The sequence below is a fragment of the Salvelinus fontinalis genome, chromosome 23, assembly GCF_029448725.1.
Source record: "Salvelinus fontinalis isolate EN_2023a chromosome 23, ASM2944872v1, whole genome shotgun sequence".
Taxonomy (NCBI): domain Eukaryota; kingdom Metazoa; phylum Chordata; class Actinopteri; order Salmoniformes; family Salmonidae; genus Salvelinus; species Salvelinus fontinalis.
The window spans coordinates 44,780,838-44,794,869 of record NC_074687.1 but is presented as its reverse complement, the minus strand read 5'-3'; positions in this window follow the sequence as shown (position 1 = coordinate 44,794,869).

The following is a 14,032-nucleotide window of genomic DNA, read 5'->3' as shown; positions in this document are numbered from 1 at the left end:
AACAAAGTCTTTACACTTTTGTAGTTTTACCCAGAAGTCAATCTTTTCATTGGAGCCATTGAATTGTCATTTGCTAGGGATCCTTGAGAAATGTCACATTAGCATGTATCGCCCTGTCCCATTCTGTCTTGCGGTCTGAGCTCTAAGCACTGCCAAATGTGTGACATGTTGCTGAGTACAAAGCACTTTGGGTTTGTCACTGGCATGAAGTCTCACAGGTCGAGTGCAAAATGATCTAGGGAAATGCGCTTTCACACCCTCGCACACCGGAAACTTTTTCTAACATGCATTCAGAGACTGCAAGACAGGAGAATGGGATAAGGCTTATGTCTCCATCAGGAAGTGATGCCAGCATTAGGCCATGGCCACATTGGGATTTCGTGTTGAAGAATTTGAGGGAGCCCATGTTTTTTTAATGGGAGTCATCCGTTGCCGTACAACCAAGATTATTGTGCGAAGACGAAGATCCGTCTTTTCGTGCGAACTTGTCAGAAGAAAGTAGAGATGAGTTGTACTTTTGAATATACAATTTTATCTGTGTTCATTCATCTCAGTGTGGCTGTGGCCTTAGGCCAGAGACACACTGAGATGCATGAACACTTAGTTGAAGTTGGAAGTTTACATACACTTAGGTTGGAGGCATTAAAACTCGCTTTTCAACCACTCCACAAATTTCTTGTTAACAAACTATAGTTTTGGCAAGTCGGTTAGGACATTTGTGCATGACACAAGTCATTTTTCCAGCAATTGTTTACAGATTATTTCACTTCTAATTCACTGTATCACAATTCCAGTGGGTCAGAGGTTTACATACGCAACAACGTTGACTGTGCCTTTTAAACAGCTTGGAAAATTCCAGAAAATGATGTTATGGATTTAGAAGCTTCTGATAGGCTATTTGACATAATTTGAGTCAATTGGAGGTGTACATGTGGATGTATTTCAAGGCCTACCTTCAAACTCAGTGCCTCTTTGCTTCACATCATCGGAAAATCAAAAGAAGCCAAGACCTCAAAGAAAATTGTAGACCATAAGTCTGGTTCATCCTTGGGAGCAATTTCCAAATGCCTGAAGGTACCACATTCATCTGTACAAACAATAGTATGCAAGTTTAAACACCATGGGACCACGCATCCGCCATACCACTCAGGAAGGAGATGCGTTTTGTCTCCTAGATATTAACATACGTTGGTGCGAAAAGTGCAAATCAATCCCAGAAAAATAGCAACGGACCTTGTGAAGCTGCTGGAGGAAACGGACAAAATGATCTATATCCACAGTAAAACGAGTCCAATATCGACATAACCTGAAAGGCCGCTCAGCAAAGAAGAAGCCACTGCTCCAAAACCGCCATTAAAAAAAGCCAAAATACGGTTTGCAACTGCACATGGGGACAACGATTATACTTTTTGGAGATATGTCCTCTGGTCTGATGAAAGGAAAATAGAACTGTTTGGCCATAATGACCATCGTTATGTTTGGAGGAAAAAGGGGGAGGCTTGCAAGCTGAAGAACACCATCCCAACTGTGAAGCACGGGGGTGGCAGCATCATGTTGTGGGGGTGCTTTGCTGCAGGAGGGACTGGTGCACTTCACAAAATAGATGGCATCATGGGGAAAGTAAAATTACGTGGATACGTTGAAGCAACATCTCAAGACATCAGTCAGGAAGTTAAAGCTTGGTCGCAAATGGGTCTTCCAAATGGACAACGACCCCAAGCATACTTCCAAAGTTGTGGCAAAATGGCTTAAGAACAACAAAGTCAAGGTATTGGAGTGGCCATCACAAAGCCCTGACCTCAATCCCATGGAAATTTTGTGGGCAGAACTGAAAAAGTGTGTGCGAGGAAGGAGGCCTAAAAACCTGGCTCAGTTACACCAGCTCTGTCAGGAGGAATGGGCCAAAATTCACTCAACTTCTTGTGTGAAGCTTGTGGAAGGCTACCCAAAACGTTTGACCCAAGTTAAACAATTTGATGGCAATGCTACCAAATACTAATTGAGTGTATGTAAACTTCTGACCCACTGGGAATGTGATGAAATAAATACAAGCTGACATAAATCATTCTCTCTACTATTATTCTGACATTTCACATTCTTAAAAAATAGTGGTGATCTTAACTGACATAAGACAGGGAATTTTTACTAGGATTAAATGTCAGGAATTGTGAAAAACGGAGTTTAAATGTATTTGTCTAAGGTGTATGTAAACGTCCGACTTCAACTGTATATGAGGTACTACATTGTCATTTTCTTTCTGTCAAAAGTACAACTCCAGTCAACTATTTTCGGAAGAGTTGCATCAGCTAAAAAAAGGGACTGTTTGTGCTATTTTGTCGGACATTCATCTCCGTTGAATTCCATTTTCGATGACTGCTTGAGGAAAACTTGTTCCTACCTGTGGGCTATTTCTGTCCTTCAAGAGAATCAAAGCCACCATAAACTATCAGTGTCTGCGTGTACGTGAATGCATAGCCCTTTGGCAAAAGACAATATGGAACCAGACGACTTACACGCAAGTGGACTGGAGGCGATTAGAGACTGCAGGGGCCTTTTAGTGATGTCCACTCAGAGCAAATACGAGTGCCTAATTAGTCACTTAGGCAAGGTAGTTGGTCTTGATCTCAACTTATTTTGCTTGTCTAAGGGGGAAAAACTTGGTGCACCACTTGGTGTTAAAAGATTCAGCTCTAATGTACGATACCTTCGACACAGGCAAATTACACCACAATTCAAAGTAGAAACTCACTGTCAGCTCTCATGCATTGGTCCTGAAAACCAAATCAGAGCTAACTTGAGCATGAGCCTGTTCTTCACCAATGAAAATGGTTTGGAAAGGAAATCATTGCTGTTCAAGAGACCCATAACTGGTTGTGGTAATTACAAAAAAAAGGATGAAGGGAAGGCAGGATTTCAGTAGCACTTTACATAAACCTATTTATTCCTAGCTGTAATATAAAGCGTTACCAGAATTTCCTTGGCAATCTCACTCCAAGTCTTGCTCACCAACCATACACACCTGGAAGCCTGGCAAGGGAGACTGAAACTACCCCAAAGGGCAGGGTTTCAGGATATTCCTGGGTTTTAGCGTTAGTGCAACGGCCCCAATTACACCTGTGAATGGCTCGTAAGTGCTTCAGTTTCACTTGGTCGGCAACTAGGTCCTCATCAATGAGTTTAGAAAAAAAGAACATGAGCATTCGGATTCCCCCAGCACTGTAGCAGGACAAATAGAGAGTGAGCTGAGAAACGATAGCCTCATTTATATGGAGAAGAGGTTTCTTCTTTGAGCACAGGTAATAGGTTCCTGCTCGAAAAAAGGAACCTACCTATTCAAACAGCCTTATTTCGCAAACAGAAAATCAATTTCGGTGACCGGCACTTAAATGGGCAATTTTCATACGGTATTGTTTGTGCAAGCTGGGACAAAGCAAGGCTCTGATGTATACATTAACTGTGACAGAAGGAACAGATGAGTTTTGTTGACAAAGGAGAAATTATGTGTGGGGTAGGAAATTAGAAAGTGTTATATGGGAAATAACACTATTTTGGTGTTGGTTTGTAGTATAATGTGTCTGGAATATAATTCATATGAAACAACTTTATGTATGTGATTGATTGTATAGACTGTATCCCTAACAGTAAGTACAAACCAACTATTATTTCAAACAGAACAATCAAAATATTCCCATTGTTGATGCAGGTCCAACCAATTTAGGTTCGGCATCAACAACTCTGGCCCAAGGCCTATCCCCTAACAGAACACCAATAATTGCACCCATTTCAATCCACTGCATACTTTTTACGTGCAGTGTCTGGTTTTGTGATGTGCAAATATGGGTTCAACTAAAGTTACACTGACAAATTAGCTGAATACTACAACAATGTGAGAATCGCTTTTGAACGATAGTATGTATCTAAAGTACATGATCACTCTGGGTCTAAAATGCATGGTGTTCTCTCTCCAGACGGGAAAGTGTCTCGTTCCGCCGAGGTAAAATAGTTTTTCATTATCACGGTGAAAAACCCATGCATGAGTTCTATAAACCTGTAAGCACTATAAGAAGGGCTTCTGTTTACCCTGACACATTTGCCTGAATACGCACACTGAGTGAGGACAGGAAATGAGTGGCCTCGCAGGTCTGCAGTTCACACAACATCTTCTGCGTGTGACAGAGTGGGGAGGAGGTTCAGAGACAGAGCCCTGGAGCCCTGGAGCCCAGATCAAAGCCCATGTCCAATATAATGGGCAATCAGCATCCAGGAAAGGATTGTGGGTAGGTTAAATACCAATGTGTCACACAAGGCAGATCGATTGGACACAGCATTTCCATTGGGGGGGGACTTGAATAGCCGCCGCTTCCCTCGGCGTCACACATCCGATGTCATTTGATGGCTAATGACATATAGACTCGGGTGATTGCAGGTCCTTGTGCGTTCATAACTGAAATCCAGGAGAGCAATACAGGGTCCATCTACTGTGATGGGCCGGAAATCAGATGCCTCCTCGCTTGAACGATTGTCAATCATATGGAGAGGGTCAAAAGGCTTCCTGGAAGATGACCACAGTAATAACAAACATCAAGGTGGAAATGATTCACTGTCTCCATTTTAGTGGACCCACTGTTCCATCCAGACACACTTAAGTAGTCACCTGTCTGAACCTGATGGAGTGTGTGTGTGTGTGTGTGTGTGTGTGTGTGTGTGTGTGTGTGTGTGTGTGTGTGTGTGTGTGTGTGTGTGTGTGTGTGTGTGTGTGTGTTGACCATAAGCATAGTAAACCAACAAAAATCGGGGACATTTTATTATTCCTCACGAGGTCAATTGCTACTTCTAGGGGGTTAAGGTTTGAATTAGTGTTAGGGTTAGAATTACGTTAAGGTTTAGGAGCTAGGATTAGTTTTAGGGTTAGAGTTAGGAGCTAGGGTTAGGTTTAGGGTTAAGGTTAGGGTTAAGTTTAGGGTTAGGGTGAGTTGATGGGTAAGAGTACGGGTTAGGTTTAGGATTAGGGGTAGGGAAAATAGGATTTTGAATGGGACTGAATTGTGTGTCCCCACAAGGTTAGCTGTACAAGACTGTGTGTGTGTGTGTGCGTGCATCTGTGGGTTGTCCATTCACCAGAAAGCTATACATTTGGAGTCCACACCTACCCTTGGCTGGTTTCACCAAAGGGAGTTTTCATCTCTAATTTAATGCAGGAAAAAAGTCAAACGCAGAAAAGGAGAGAGGGTTCTTTTTCAGCACCTTAGTGCTAATTGAACTATTTTCCAATTTCCCTGAGCCCAAAGGGCACAGCACCAACACATAACACAAAGGGAAACAAATGGGTCCCTTCAGAGAACAAACACACTAAATCCTGCTCTCTGCATAATGTTCTATAAATGTATTTGTAACATTTAAGAATAAAAAATGATCACGTTCATGTTTATGGTTATATTGCGATATGCTCCTTATTGATTTGTGCAATAACAATCCATATGTCAAACAATAAAATGTATGTACCTTTGGATGTAAATGGTAGGACTACATGATCAACCAATAATGTTGATTAAGTTATACTCAAGTTGAAATGATAACCGGTACACTTACTGTATACTCACTTAACCAATCTCACGTATGCTGCAATTCAAAGTTTAGCTGCAATGTGTGGAATTCAAAATAACCTACATATATATGTGATGTATTGGACCAGAAGGCTCATTTGGATATTGACAGCAACTATCACCACAACATGCAGAAATGCTCTAATTGAGAAATTAAACTTAAAACCAGATTTTAGCTCAGAAATGAGAACTCCACTGTGCTTCACTCTAGCCTGATCTAAGTCTATATTTTCATTCTCCCCGGGTGAAATAAACATGTCATAACAACGATTAAAGGAGAAAGGGAGGAGGAAGGAAACGGGATGTCAATGTTGTCGGATGGGTTTTTATTGGACGGACAGAGACCGGACCCTGCAGAGTCAGGATAGATAGAGGAGCCTGGGGAGAAAGAGGAGAGATGAAAGAGGTTGAAAGAGGTTGAAGTCTGAGGGTTGAATAGAAGTGGCTGGGATCGCATCCAGAAGGAGATATCGGGGAGACAGAAGAGATGTAGGGGGTGATAGGAGTCTGAGGAGAGGAGGCTAGAGAAGGAAAGAGGAGAGAGTGATTGGTCCATCCTCTGGATAAGAGATAACAGGAAAGACAGGGATGGAACGAGGGAGCGCGCCAAGCACAGCTTCTTATTTACCTCCTTGTTTTATGTTGCTTTCATGTTTTCAGGGCTCATCATTTCCAGTTAGACGTATTAGGTCATATGGGTTATAACTATGAGGCGTTTCACTATGAAAAATACATAAATGAGAACTACATTGCATTTTCTATAGCCTCTAATGTCTTATGCACTGACTTGAAGTTGCTTCGGGTAGGAAGATATAATGTAAATTCAACCATAATTCATGAAGTGTATATTCAAATAATGTAGATCATTTCAGACAGATTGTTTTGCATCATACACCTTATGTGCTGAATACCTAAGCTAACCCTTGGTGGAGATCTGAATGAGGACATTCATAGATTTAGCTGAGGATCGGGGGTGGGAGAGAAGTCATTTTTGAATAACAGCAGGAGCCACGTTACTGCTCTTTGCAGTTAGTAAACATACTTTAATTGGGACTTGCGAGAAACAGATGGTCGTGCTGACCTTAGTGTGCCATTCCAAATGCACATATTTTCTAAGCTGTGGGCATTATCCGATGACAGGGTCATTTATCAACTGTTCCCAAATTCCATTGTAATGCTTAAAAACCTCTTAATAAGGATCCGGCCCTTTAAAATAAAAATTTGCCTAAAATGACATACCCAAATCTAACTGCCTGTAGCTCAGGACCTGAAGAAAGGATATGCATATTCTTGATGCCATTTGAAAGGAAACACTTTGAAGTTTGTGGAAATGTTAAATTAATGTAGGAGAATATAACACATTAGATCTGGTAAAAGACAATACAAAGAAAAAAACATTCGGTTTTTTGTATTTTTTTGTACCATCATCTTTGAAATGCAAGAGAAAGGCCATAATGTAAAATCGCATTAGCCTACGTTAGCTCAACCGTCCTTAACCTCTCTTGGGTAGGGGGCAGTATTTTGCCGTCCCAATGAAATGCGTGCCCAAAGTAAACTGCCTGTTACTCAGGCTCAGAAGTGAGGATATGCATATAATTGGTATATGTGTATAGAGAACACTCTAAAGTTTCTAAAACTGTTAAAAGTATGTCTGTGAGTATAACAGAACTGATTTGACCAAACCATCCCAACAAACCATCCCAAAAAAAGAAATTTCAGCCTACCTCTATTTTCAATGGCTATCACTTTAATTATAAGGCCAAGTCCTCCCAGATTGCAGTTCCTAGGGCTTCCACTAGATGTCAACAGTCTTTAGAAAGAGTTTCAGGCTGGTTTTTGTAGTGTTTCCAAGCGCGTGGACGAGAGTGCGTTCTTTGGTATTTTTCTCCGGTAAAGACAATAACAATTCTCCATCTTAAATTGTATTGTTTATTTACGTATAAGGGTACCTAAGGTTTGATTATAAACATTGTTTGACTTGTTTGGAAAAGTTTATTAGTAACGTTTGGGATAATTTTGTATGCATTTTGATGGAGGGAAACTGGGTGGATTATTGACTGAAGCGTGCCAGCTAAACTGAGTTTTTATGGATATATAGAAGGACATTATCGAACAAAAGGACCATTTGTGATGTAACTGGGACCTTTTGGAGTGCCAACAGAAGAAGATCATCAAAGGTAAGGCATTTTTTATATCGCTATTTCTGAATTTCGTGTCGCACCTGCCTGGTTGAAATATTTTTTCCATGTGTTTGTATGCGGGGCGCTGTCCTCAGATAGTCGCATGGTTTGCTTTCACCGTAAAGCCTTTTTAAAATCTGATACCGCGGCTGGATTAACAAGAAGTTAAGCTTTATTTTGAGGTATTACACTTGTGATTTTATGAAAGTTAAATATTTATAATACTGTAATTTGAATTTCACGCTCTGCAATTTCACCGGATGTTGGCCAGGTGGGACTCTACCGGAACATACTGGGACAATACAGTATATAACCTCTACATAAGGTGAAGGAACATCCTGGGACAATACAGTAAATAACCTCTACATAAGTTGAAGGAACATCCTGGGACAATACAGTATATAACCTCTACATAAGGTGAAGGAACATCCTGGGACAATACAGTAAATAACCTCTACATAAGTTGAAGGAACATCCTGGGACAATACAGTATATAACCTCTACATAAGGTGAAGGAACATCCTGGGACAATACAGTATATAACCTCTACATAAGGTGAAGGAACATCCTGGGACAATACAGTAAGAAACCTCTACATAAGGTGAAGGAACAACCTGTATGTGGGACACAGGAGGAGTAATTCAATTTATTTAAATTTCTGGTTTATTCAATAATGCCAACCTCCAAAGGCAGGGCAGGGCAGGGGAGGGCAGACACACACACACACACACACACACACACACACACACACACACACACACACACACACACACACACACACACACACACACACACACACACACACACACACACACACACACACACACACACACACACACACACCTGTAGTTCACCATGATTAATCAGAGAGATGGCCATTAGTCAGTACACTCCACCGTATCCCTTTAATAAAACAAGCCTTTAGAAACCCCATGATTAATCAGAGAGATGGCCATTAGTCAGTACACTCCACCGTATCCCTTTAATATAACAAGCCTTTAGAAACTCCATGATTAATCAGAGAAATGGCCATTAGTCAGTACACTCCACCGTATCCCTTTAATATAACAAGCCTTTAGAAACTCCATGATTAATCAGAGAGATGGCCATTAGTCAGTACACTCCACCGTATCCCTTTAATATAACAAGCCTTTAGAAACTCCATGATTAATCAGAGAGATGGCCATTAGTCAGTACACTCCACCGTATCCCTTTAATATAACAAGCCTTTAGAAACTCCATGATTAATCAGAGAAATGGCCATTAGTCAGTACACTCCACCGTATCCCTTTAATATAACAAGCCTTTAGAAACTCCATGATTAATCAGAGAGATGGCCATTAGTCAGTACACTCCACCGTATCCCTTTAATCAATTTTGAATTCAGGCTGTAACACACCAAAATGTGGAATAGGTCATGAAGTATGAATGGATATGAAGACACTGTATATTTTGCATTCTGATGGAGTACGACAGTTGAACTAAGCTCATTAGGAATTCATAGGTTAGATTCTTCAATAATCAATGGGTATATTACATTAATTTCTAAGTCCAAAAATGTATGCAGCAACTGCTGTTTGCCCCTTTAACTGTTAGTGGGGGAAATGCTAAACTGACCCAAGATCAGCGTTTAAGGGAAACTTCACCCTCCACCCCTGAAAGTAGACAGTAGAGTCCTCATCACCACACACTCCACACTAAAGACCAAGGTCCAGGATGTATCCATGAAAATGTTTCACCCAAACTTTCTTGAAGGTCTTCAGTCTGATAAAGTGCATCCTGGCTTTTGAAAAGCTGCGGCAAGCTATCTGATGCCGACAGACCAGCCAACGTGCAGAGCTAATGCTGTTTTCCCAGAGATGCACTCAGCCACTGCAGATCACAGTTGTGTTCCTTTCGCAACGATGTGGGATAAAAACAGCGCAGCGTGGATGGACAACATAATATAAAGCTTGCGCTTTCTTTCACAAACTTTCATTCTAATACTTTCCCATTGCCACACTGAAAGTTGAAAAAGTTTTTTCAGACTGGTTGAAAAAAAAGATCTGAGAGAATTCCTCAAAAACTTTTCCAGTACTTCACGTCCCCCTTAAATCGTCAGTCAGAGAGCCAATGAACAGCCACGATATCAGTCAGCACTGTGGTTGCCTCAAATCCTGTGCTGTGAAGGATATTGGCACCCAGACAATTATGGCAAAACATAGCCATTGGCTAATGTTAAGCTGTGCTTTCTCTATTGATATACTGGCTAATGGTTGGTGCAACTTGGGAATGTTACCACTTTAGTGTAATGCGTTTAAAAAGTGTTTAAACTCACTCAATATAGAATGGACGAAAGCCTTATGGTGTTGTGAGGCTAACGTGACATCTGGAACATTTGGATGCCAATCCGTCAACCAACCTATGACTGTAGCTACACTCAAATTGACATTATAGACTGCAATTCTAGCCTACAGGTGGGTTAAAAAATAGACAAAATGCATATTTCAACAAAACAAAAAATGTTAATAGCTTGCCACCACTGCATACGTAAATACAGGTGCCTCCGGTCCAAATACAAAAATGTTTTCACTCCGAACAGACTTCGCAACCACCCCACCCCACCCCACCCTATGTAATGTCTTTGTTGAATAATACATACGGTGGGGTTTTGTACATGGAAAGACTGAAGCATATGCTGTTTTCTGCATCCCTCGTCCACACCCCTAACAGTAAACTTCAAAGCACAGTACTCTATGCTCCTGTCCTCCTGTGTCTCGTCACGTGGCTTCTCTGAACCGTTGACACATCTTTAACAATGCCTACAACACCTGCATCCACAGAATCCTGTATAGCCACCTCCATACCTGTCTCTGCTCCCGCGGTCTCTCTGACAGCACCAACAGCCCACGAATCACACCATATTATCCAGGAGTCATCCTCAAAGGAGCGTTGGAGGTCAGATACGGGACTATTTACCACGCCTGCCATACCTGCCACCTGGCTCAAAGGGTTTCCTTGTTGTTGTGACACATTGATCTGGCAGACAGTAGCCTTGAATAACAAATACTTTTGACAGGTATCTAGTGTTTGGTCTGCGCAGACAGTACAGTGATTGGACTTTCACTCAAACTTTTGGGCCGTGACATTTACTCGAAGCTATCGATTTGTTTGCCAGGTGTGTCCTGTAGAAATAATTATTTTACAGAATCAACAAAAAAAATTGTCCATGAAGTATTATGTGTCTTTATTCACAAAGAAGATTTGTTGTCATGAGATTTCTGTGAAATACAGAAGTGTCTTTGTGTACCAGATGTATACTTGTTCTTTGGGGACAGTGGACACTGTGCCTAGAATAGTTTTGCTTGTGATGCCAGGACAATACCTATATTTAATAGGAATGGATTTACCGGCAATCCTTTATAAAAAATAATAACACTGGCTTAAATAATGAATAAAGAGATTTTTCTCTCTCACCGATCAACACACAATACCCCAGAATGACAAAGTGAAAACATGTTTTTTTACATTTTTGCAAATGTACTCAATATGAAATACAGAAATACCTCATTTACATACTGTAAGTATTCAACACCCCTGAGTCAATACTTTGTAGAATCAACTTTGTCAGTGATTGCAGCTGTGAGTATTTCTGAGTAAGTCTTCAAGAGCTTTCCATACCTGGTTTGTGTAACATTTGTCCATTATTCTTGGTTGTTGATCATTGCTAGACAGCCATTTTCAAGTCTTGCCATAGATTTTCAAACAGATTTAAGTCAACTGTAACGTGGCCATTCAGAAACGTTCACTGTCTTCTTTGTAAGCAACTCCAGTTGCATTGTGTTTTAGGTTATTGTTCTGCAGAAAGGTGAATTCATCTCCCAGTGTCTGGAGGAAAGCAGATTGAACCTGTTTTCCTTTAGGACTTTGCCTGTGCTTAGCTCCATTCCATAATTGTTTTAATTGTGAAAAACTCCCCAGTCCTTAACGATACCAAGCATATCCATAACATGATGCAGCCACCACTATGATTGAAAATATGGAGAGTGGTTCTCAGTAATGTGTTGTATTGGATTTGCCCCAAACATAACACTTTGTATGAAGGACAAAAATATAAGTGCTTTGCCACATTTTTTGCAATATTACTTTAGTGCTTTGTTTTTGTTTTTGGAAAATCTTCTTTAATTTACGGGGTAGATCAGCATTAATATTGCAGATAGATTGTGGCTTCTATCAATATAATTATCTGCATAATTTCCACCACCCATTTATATTTGTGTAAATATCCAGTGCATTCGGAAAGTATTCAGACCCCTTCACTTTTTCCACATTTTCTTATGTTATTCTGAAAGTGATTACAATACAACTTTCCTTCATCAATTTAAACACAATACCCAATAATGACGAAGCGAAAACAGGTTTTTAGAAATTTTGCCAATTAATAAAAAATAAGAAACAGAAATAGCTTCTTTACATACCACCAGAACCACCAAGACTTTTCCTAGAGCTGGTCGCCAAACTGAGCAATTGGGGGAGAAGGGCCTTGGTCAGGGAGGTGACAAAGAATCCGATGGTCACTTTGACAGAGCTCCAGAATTCCTCTGTGGAAATGGGAGAAACTTCCAGAAGGACAACCATCTCTTCAGCACTCAACCAATCAGGCCTTTATGGTAGAGTGGCCAGACGGAAGACTCTCCTCAGTAAAAGGCACTTGACAGCCCGTCTGGAGTTTGACAAAAGCCGCCAAAAGGACTCTCAGACCATGAGAAACAAGATTGTCTGGTCTGATGAAACCAATATTGAACTCTTTGGCCTGAATGCAAAGTGAACGGTGAAGTATGGTGGTGGCAGCATCATACTGTGGGGATGTTTTTCAGCGGCAAGGAGACTAATCAGGATCAAGGCAAAGATGAACAGAGAAAAGTACAGAGAGATCCTTAATGAAAACCTGCTCCAGAGCACTCAGGACCTCAGACTGGGGCTACGGTTCACCTTCCAACAGGACAACGACCCTAAGCACACAGTCAAGATGATGCAGGAATGGCTTCAGGAAAAGTCTCTGAATGTCCTTGAGTGGCCCAGACAGAGCCCGAACTTGACCCAGAAAATAGCTGTGCAGCGACTCTCCCCGTCCAACCGGACAGCAATTGAGAGAATCTGCAGAGAAGAATGGAAGAAACACTCCAAATACAAATGTGACAAGCTTCTAGCATCATACTCAAGAAGACGTGAGGCTGTAATTGCTGCCAAAGGTGCTTCAACAAATTGCTAAGTACAGGGTCTGAATACTTATGTAAATGAGATATTTCAGTTTTACATTTTTTATAAATTGGTGTAAAATTCTAAAAACTTGTTTTTGCTTTTTCATTATGAGGTATTGTGTGTAGATTGATGAGGAAAAAAACAATTTAATGTGGCTGCAACAAAACAAAATGTGCAAAAAGTCAAGGGGTCAGAATACTATCCGAATGCACTGTAAATATAATGTATTTTGTATGTATTTTCCTTTATTATTTTCCACTAACCCTACCATCCCTAATTGGAGTAAAGTAAAAGACAACAATTGTTAGGCTTCTACTTTCAGCTTATACATACTATATACAGTTGAAGTCGGAAGTTTACATACACCTTAGCCAAATACATTTAAACTCAGTTTTTCGCAATTGCTGACATTTAATCCTAGTAAAAATTCCCTGTCGTAGGTCAGTTCGGGTCACCACTTTATGTTAATAAGAATGTGAAATGTCAGAATAAGAGTAGATAGAATTATTTATTTCAACTTGTATTTCTTTCATCACATTCCCGGGGGGTCAGAAGTTTACATACACTCAATTAGTATTTGGTAGCATTGCCTTCAAATTGTTTAACTTGTGTCAAACGTTTCGGGTAGCCTTCCACAAGCTTCTCACAATGAGTTGAGTGAATTTTGGCCCATTCCTCCTGACAAAGCTGGTGTAACTGAGCCAGGTTTTTAAGCCTCCATCCTCACACACACTTTTTCAGTTCTGCCCACAAATTTTCTATGGGATTGAAGTCAGGGCTTTGTGATGGCCACTCCAATACCTTGACTTTGTTTTCCTTAAGCCATTTTGCCACAACTTTGAAAGTATGCTTGGGGTCATTGTCCATTTGGAAGACCCATTTGTGACCAAGCTTTAACTTCCTGACTTATGTCTTGAGATGTTGCTTCAATATATCCACATTTCCCTGCCTCATGATGCCATCTATTTTGTGAAGTGCACCAGTCCCTCCTGCAGCAAAGCACCCCAC